Genomic DNA, 8,853 nt, shown 5'->3' on the forward strand with positions numbered 1-8,853 from the left:
GCTGGGGAGAGGGAGGTCTGGGCCTCCCTTCTGAAGCTGCTGCCCCCGCGACCCGACCCCGGATAGGCGGAAGAAAATGGATGGATGGATCATAGTTTCTCTTTTCAACTAACCTAATTCTCTTTTTTAATTTGGCAACATTGCCTGTTTGAAAGTGCTTGTTTCAGTTACGTTACTTGTTGGAGTTACAGGTTTCCATTAAATAGTAACTTATACTTTAACCASTACAGATGTACACTTGGTTTATTTAATCCAGCTAAGGATCATTATCAACAGATTGCTTTCTACATCTTAAATTAGTGTGGAAAATGTAATTGTATTAAGTACTGATTGAAGGTTTATGATGTTAAATGTGAATTATACAGTATTCCCCTTTAATYGAAGAGGCTATAATGACTTCGTATGAAACCAGTGGTTAATTATCAGTGTTGTGGTCTAAAAAAGCTATAAAGTCATGACCTACTTTGTTAATTAGAGCATTAATCTTGACCAGTTGTCTCGGCCTTTTTCTGTCTCGGGTTTGTTTTTAGAGCAGAGAAGGAGCGAACAGACAGGCTGAGTTATAGATTTTGTTGAATTGTTTCTGCACGGGCCGCTTCTCAAGGGCAAGAGAATGTATTGTCCTGTTAAGATTTAGTTCCCTTTTAAAATAACTGCAATTATGTGTGTCGCTCTCAGAGGAACTGTGAGGCACGGCACGGAGCAGGAATGGGTTATTAGTGGGAATAAACTTGTATTGTTTGTTATATTTAACTGAGTATATTAGAGTATTTCATGACAGTCCCCCACTAGCTTGGCACAACCAGAAACTGGATTCTCTGTTTATTCTTCACGACCAAACTGCTCCTTCAGGTTAAACAGATGCTGCGTGTGTTCAACATTGTTAATTCAAACCAGGTATCCTGAGGTTTGGTCTGGCTTTGACTGGACCTTTCCAGAACATTTAACTGGTTCTACCAAAACCACTGGAGTGTTGCTTCAGCTGTGTTTAGGGCCATGGTCCTTCTGGAAGGTGGACCTCATCCCAGTTCCATACCACTAGAAGACGCCAAGTTTTTCTCAAGAACTTTTCTAAATTTACTCATTTTTTCTTCTATCCTCGTCCTTCGTTGATCTCCTGCTACTTAGAGATGTTGAGCAGATATTGCTTCCCTCTCTGGCCTTTGTAACCAGCAGTTCCATGTCTTCACCACAWTAACCGTGTTTTCATCAACATTTTTTATGCGCATTTTGAAGTATCGAATTAAAAAAGCTGGGTGGAAACAGCAAAATTCACAAAAACGTCCTCAATTTTGCAAAAAAACGTTTTTACTCTCGCTTGAGGTGTTTTTTTGTTTTTTTTTGTATTTTCTGAAAAAGTGTTGATGTGCAATGGGGAGATGGAAACACATTTTGCAGAAGAAGTTCTGACATGGCGAACATTTACCTCGATCAGCTGTTCCTGCTGTCCAGTAACTGTAGCGGCTGCAGCTGGACCCTCCTCCRGCTGTCMGCATTTTCCTCAGGGTTCCTGTGGATTAGGGCTGCCACGATTAATCGATTAGTCGACGACTAATCGATAATTAAAATAATCGATGACTAATTTAATAATCGATTAATCGTTTTCTTTCCTTTTTTTACTTTGTTTTCTCTCCAAACTGCTTTGACACCTTCCACTGCCACATCTGCCTTTCTGTCCTTGACACACATGCACAGTAGTGGTAACTGGGGTAGGCCGTGGACGTCACAAGACATTATACAGACAGGCTCTGGTATCATGGCTACCCAGCAACTGAGCTCAAAAGTGAGGGATCATTTTAAGAAAACGATGGTTATAACGATGTATAACGATATATAACGATGGTTATATACTGTAAAAGCAACTGCATTCTGGCACGATAAGCTCTATGTTTTATATTCAATTAACGTATGATCCGATTAGTTGACTAATCGAAAAAATAATCGGTGATTAATCGATTATAAAAATAATCGTTTGTGGCAGCCCTACTGTGGATCCTTAAAAACTCTTAAAAGACACTGAATTCATCACTTCAAAAGGCCTTAATTAGCCTTAAAATGTCTTAAATAAACCATTCAGGGATCTCAAATTTTTTTTAAACATTTTATTTATTTTTAAAATAATTTACTGAATGCTTCTCGCAGCTCGTTGGTTTGTGTTAAAATAAACATTTGGATGAAATTGTCACTGTTCTTGGTTAGTTTGGTCTTAAATTTCATTTGAAGTGGCATTAAAGAGGCATTAAAAAGTCTTAAATTTAACTTGCCTTAAGCTGTAGTAACCCTGTTCCTGGATATTACAGTAATGTGAAGAGAATTTCTTTCTCTACGTCTCCAGACAGCATGGAGCATCACCAACACTAGTTGATGACAGAATAATTACAACTTTCCTGATAGCAGCYACACGTTCCTGAWAACTTCTCTCCACTGTCCTGAGATGTGTCCCTGTGAGTTTACTTCCTGTTRACTACAGCCATGTGTYATGTCTGATGTAATTACACTTTYTGTAMCCTGGTTGCGCTTCTCTTTTTTGCYACATTTTAWAAGTTTTCTCAAAARGCGCTTTAAAATGGGATGAAAACATGGCTACTGAGGATCTTGTGTGTTTTAGGAGGGATTTTGCACCAAAAATGAGTCATAGTTTGTCCATCTGCTTTTGTTGATTTGTTTTTATTGTGATTTCAGTAAACTTCTCATATTTAGCCTTGTGCAACATGTAATGGCAACACAGCATCTCTAAGCAGACTAAACAGAGCTTTGCCTTGAAATTCTCCTAAAATAAAATCATTTTTTTAAACTTAAAAACGCCCTCTTAAAGCATCTCATAGATTCTAAGCTTTTTTCTGCTCGCTGGCTGGCTGGACAGAAGTCACAATGTGGCCTGCGGACCGCCAGTTGCCCATCCCTGCACTAATGTATGTCTGAGTTCCATAAAGTGCCTTTTTCTGTCCTTAAGAACAATTATATCAAACTGTCTCACCCTCTAACAAGATGTCATAAAAGAAGAAGAAGGAGCCTACCTGCTGGGATATTCACAGCTACTCTGTGCCATTTCTGAAGAGTGGGGTGTTGGGGTGGGGGTGGGGGGTTGGTTGTGAAGGTCAAGGAGACTGGTGGTTTGTTGAATGGAGAGTTCAGCTGGCAGCTCTCTGGGGGACACTGAAATATGACAGCCTTAATGAACTGAACAGAAAAATCACAGTTCAAAGATAAAAAAAATCCACAGCTTTTAGAAAACAGGATTAAATTCTTTGAGTCAGAGAGCTGTTTCAATCTTTTCTTCTTTGCTGCTTTGTTTGTAAAACATAATAATTTAGACTCCGACCCAATAACTAAGCTTTTAATTATACCAGCTTTTGTTCAGCAGAGGGATTTTGTGATTGTTTGAAAAGAGAAAACAGATCAGAGGAATTATAAACTGTCTGATGTCAAGAAACTGATAAATAAAGATAATTTAGATTTTACCAAAACCAGATTCTGATCCATTTCTGGTAGAGATTATGGTTATCCTAGGTTTTGTCTTTCATAAAAGACACTATTAAGTCAAATATTCACATAATTCCTTCAGATGTGGTGAATTAAAATGTGAGCAATTCTATATTTACAGTTCCTTGAATTAAAATTATGTTTTTGTTGTTTACAAAATTTGTTAAAATCTCTTAGAAGTGTTTTTTGTGTGTCATTTGTATATCTGAAATGACTCTGGCTTTCTGCACATCTCAAATAATAAACAAACAAACAAATAAATAAATAAATAAATAAATAAATAAATAAATAAATAAATAAATAAAAATTTACTTGATTTTTAGTATTTTCAATCTGGAAAATAATTTCAGAGTCAGAGTCAAATCAGAATTTTCTAGATGAGCTGGGTGTTTTTCAAATTGAGTGTTTATATAAAATAAACACTGTGACCCTGAGTTCTATGGTCCAGACTGAGTTGCCAACTTCCAGAAATAAAGAAAGCAGCTAATTCTTTGTTCTGGGATGAACCCTGCAGCAGTTTTATCCATTTATCATAGAACTGGACTGAACAATTAATCATAAATTATCATCTTTGCAGTATCAGTAATACTAATACCACAGAGGACTGCTTGGACTGCAATAAATCACAGACCATAAGATTTAAAGTACGGCACATGCATGTTCTGCTTACTAATAACTTTTTTGATCAATTTAAACTCTCTGGTTTTGATAGAGGAGAAAGTCAGGAAAATGTTGGTTTTTACATAGTAATGTTAAACAATAATATCACACTGAGTAGGGTTTTCTGATTCTATCATCCAAGCATATACTTGATCTGCTGACTCATGCTTGTGATTGTTCTCTGCATTTTGAGCTGATAAACCGTGGGCCGACTGCTGCGCTGCTGTTTGTTTACTGATAGTCCTATCCTGGATCACAGGACTTGTTACGAGGCAGCGCAGCCACTTATCATCCAGTCGCCCACCAAACGCAGCAGCAGCAGCCCAGTTTCAGTCCTGATTGGTTCCAAATGATAAAGCTGCGCTGCAGAGAACGAAATGAAGAAATCCTGGTGAGAACTGGGCAAAGAGCCGGTTCTGCTAATTACCACTGAGATTATCCAAGAGTGCTGAAGGAGTGCCTGGGTTAATTAATGATCAGATTATTTCTGTGAGGGGGGGGGGGGGGCAGCGCTTGACGAGAACTGAGCCGCATCAGAAGTGACGGTTGCAAGAGAGCGCAGTGTTTTTACTCGTTTAAACCAATGATTCCCAACCAGGGGTACGTGGAAAAATTTCCCATGTGTCAAAAAATAAAAAAATAAAAATAGGACTAAGATATGTAGGGRCCTATGAWTTCTGAAATGAGGAAATTGCAGACGGAATCACYGAATTAACACAATATGGAATCTCACAGAATTTGCTAGTTTGGATGAGTTTCTGACGTATTTTGGACGCTGCTGTTTTCTGCACCTGCCATTACCTGTTTTATTTATTTAATTACTTATTCACTTTCAAGGCAATGTTTTTATCTTTATGTTTAATTTGAGTAAAAAAAAATAAAATGCCTGAGAATTAAACGTTCTATGGGGTTAAATAAATAACTTTCTTTCATAATCAGTTGTACATTATAGTTTCGGAGAATCATCATTACGTTTGACTGAAGTGGTAGTAGTGGTATGACAACATGGCTCAGGGGTACACAAGTCTAAAATGTTGGGAACCACTGGTCTAAAGTCCTGAAATATTCCAGCACTTTCAGGACCTCGGACAGTTCCTTCAGTGAGAATCATCCTTACGTTTGACTGAAGGGGTACTAGCTGTATGACAACATGGCTCAAGGGGTAAACAAGTCTAAAAAGGTTGGGAACCACTGGTTTAAGCCATAAAACACAGCTGGGAAGCCGTTGACATCCAACTGTAGTTGTCTTTAAGAGTCCGAGTTGCTCTCAGTTTGAACTGAGAGCCTCCTGCTTGCAGATCCTTCAGCTTAGTTGCGCAYGAGATAGATGACCTTTCACCTTCTGCCATTTTCTAAGCTTTAATTAACTCCGAGATCCTCATGTGTTTATAGCAGCTGAGTGTCTCGTCTTTGAGGCAGTCGATGGTTCCTCAGAGCTCAGAGAGTGTCTGGCAGCTTTGACTCGGCCGCTCGCCACCGCGTTTTCTGTCGGAGACAATAGAGCCGTGAGAGTTTCCTCCGGGGGYTCGTTAAGGTGAAGCCTTCCTCACAAGGTCATTGTGGTTCTTCTACAGGTAATATAAATCACCGGCTGAGAAATGGACGGGAACTGGGTGTGTGGACGTGATATGTGGCAGTTTGACACCACCTCAATTTACTCACCTCCTTTRGTTGCATGTCAAGTGTAGGAGGAAGCGCTGGGGGCAGGGCTTCCTGTAAAAATGCTCTTAATCACCATATCCTGACAGGTATCTGCTGGAGTAAAAGCTTTTTTTTATCTGAACGAATCTTTTTGTGCAAGGTCTTTGGACAGTTCTTTGATTCCTGTTTTAAATTTTAAAGATGTCTTTAAGTAAAAATTACTAAAAGTTACTGGAATTTGCAGGAAACAAAAGGCCGCTTTTGGACATCGAACAGAACAGATCCACTGATGGAACAAGAAGCCTCTTTGTGTCTTTGCCCTTCAAAGCTGGTCCGTTGCCCATCCTTTAGACCCCTCTGTAAGAAGAGGGTTAATGTTTAAATTGGGAGTAGCAGAGCTTTCCTCAGAGCCTGAGATTACATTGGACAGAGTCCAAAGATGCATTAAATATTGAATAGTTGTGCAACAGGTTTTACACACGGAGTGAGTGCTGACATCGATCTGATGTGAGGAAAACAACGATGACGAGTATACCTGCCTCTGGTTTTACCAAACGTCCCAAAACAAGAATGTTTTCCTAAACTAAACCCAACAACAGTGATTTCCAAGCATCTTTATGCAGGGTTCCTGCAGATCCTTAAAGTCTTAAAAGGCATTGAATTTATCAATCKAAAAATAAGGCCTTAATTAGCCTTAAAATGCCTTAAATCAATCTTTCATYGGTCTTAAAAATGTTAACACATTGTACGTATGATGACTAATTTGTCTCAAATACAATAATTGTTGCTGACTGGGTTTTTTCCATTTGTGTTTATTGTTAAATTGGTCTTGAACTTCATTTCAAGTGGCATTAATTAGGTCTTAAAAAGTCTTAAATTTTACTTGCCTTAAGCTGTAGGAACCCTTTTATGGTTTTTATTATTTTTGTTTGGTTTTCTTTCTGTTGTCTCTTCGCGCACGCTGTCACTGGTTAGTCAGCCTGGTTAGAAACTTAGAGTTTTCACGTTGGACCGTCTCTTGACCCGCAGCCTCATTTACTTCCTTTAAACGCTTCCCTCAAAGGCAGCGAGGTKTCTCACGTTCCACCATGAGCAGTCAGGGAGGACGGAGGTGCTACGCTTCACATTAATGTTCTGCACGTGTGTGGCAGCTCGCGGTCCGAGTATCACTTCCTAAATGTCACCTCGCGTTTAAAGGACAGCCGAAGATGAAGGCTGAGCTGGCTGCTGGCCCCAGGCCATCACTAAGTCCTGCAGTCACATGCTGCACCAGTCTGTGTGGAGGAGAGGCGACTCTCGGGTCCTAACCAGCAGATTTTTGATCAAAAATAATCCTGTAACTCAAATTTGCCAACAAAGGACGGGTGATTGCTTTAAGAAGGTGATAATAGTTGTCTAGATCCTGGTGCTACCTGGTTGAGCTGTGGCTTGTTTTTCACAGGAACTAGTAAGAGGAGCTAGCTTGTCAAGATACTCAGTTAATTAATCATTGGAGAAGTATTCCACTTATTTTATCACCTGCTTCCACTACAAGGCACTTTTTATTTTCTGTCATATTCAAAGAAATCCCAAATCGGACTTTAATACTTCCTCCCAACTTTTGTTGTCGTCATTTTGCAGGCYAGCACTGAGGAGCAGCATCAGACTGTAAACAAGTTACAGACCATGATGTGTCGCAAMCTGCCCACAGTTAATGTGAAACAGCTCAATATGAAGAAAAAAAGATTAGTTTATTCAGTCCACATGGCTCAAAATAAATTGACAAACACTAAAACRAAGGATATTCTATTATTTCAGTTAAGTAAGTAACCTTTCGCAATTGTACATCTTTTTAATTTCCTGTATTAGGACACTAGGTTAATMACTTAGTTTGAAACAATTTGCACACCCTGAGTTTGACTCAGTTTAACAAATCTGTTTTTTTCTTGTAATTTCGTATTTTTCTGCACGGTATCTGGCTTTTATGTTATTTTATTTATTATTTTTTGGCTTTCTGGCTTTTATTTTCTATTTTTATCTCATTTCAACTGATGGTCTGATTCAGTAATTATTACCTCCGCCAAGGGCGAGGTAATGTTTTCGGTCGCGTATGTCTGTCAGTCTGTCGGTCTGTAGTTCTGTCGTTCTGTCTGTGGACAACATTACTCAAAGACTTGTGGACAGATTGCCATGACATTTTTACCACGTGTGTACTGGCTCAAGTAACACACCTTTAAATTTTGGTGATGTTCCAGATCACGATGCAGATACAAGAATTTTTTCTTTTAACACTCTCAGATCGGCAAAGCTGTGATGCTTTCACAGGGCGTGGGTTTCAAAGTGTCCAGCAGGTGGCACTGTAGTATAAGGATGTAAGAAAATATTGATACACTGAAATATCGCGATATTTCATTTCTCGATACTGTATCGATATTCTAAAGCCCCGTATCGATTTTTTTATTAAGGTTTACAATGTCAACTTTCCTGCCAGCCATTCATTTTTATGTTGTAGTTCAGCCTCTGACCACTAGTTGGCAGCAGTGAGTCAGCCATTTGGATCCTCTACCTCTTGAGCGCCAGAGAGTAAGAGAGCATTAGCATTGTGAGTAAACATTAGCTTCATACTCCGATAGTTGAATCTGAGCGGAGAAGACCGACACCCTCTGCCTTCTAAGCTGAGGTAAGGTTACAAACAGTTTCTTATTTGTCAGAATGTCTGTATTTTAAGCCAAATTAAGTGTTTTGTACGCGCTTTTTTTCCAACTGTAGTTAGCTTTCATGTTACGCATATAGCGCATGTGTCTATCACCTCGAGCGAGCTCGGCACTCCCCCCGTGACATAAAACTTTGTCTGTTGCTCTCAATGTCCGGCTGATGATCGCATCAAAGTCCATATACTTTATCCTGCTGTGTTCGCTTCAAAAACGGTTTAACTCGTTTAGCTTCTCAATTTCTTAACTGTTTTTTTTTTTTCGGGACCTGCCCTGCTGTTCGACCCACAATTATACTGTACAAATCATGTTCTGGATGCAGGTCAGCTGATCCCAGAAACTGTGTGTGCAGCAGCTTCATATCATCTGTTTACTGAAC

General features: G+C 39.3%; 1 protein-coding gene across 1 annotated transcript in view; it reads left to right on the plus strand.

Annotated features, from left to right (window-relative positions):
• The window catches only part of tmem104 (transmembrane protein 104), a 51,234-nt gene that overhangs the window by 38,209 nt on the left and 4,172 nt on the right, over positions 1-8,853 (plus strand). The window lies entirely within an intron of this gene.

This window comes from Austrofundulus limnaeus, unplaced genomic scaffold (assembly GCF_001266775.1).
Source record: "Austrofundulus limnaeus strain Quisiro unplaced genomic scaffold, Austrofundulus_limnaeus-1.0 Scaffold67, whole genome shotgun sequence".
In the NCBI taxonomy this organism is placed as follows: Eukaryota; Metazoa; Chordata; class Actinopteri; order Cyprinodontiformes; family Rivulidae; genus Austrofundulus; species Austrofundulus limnaeus.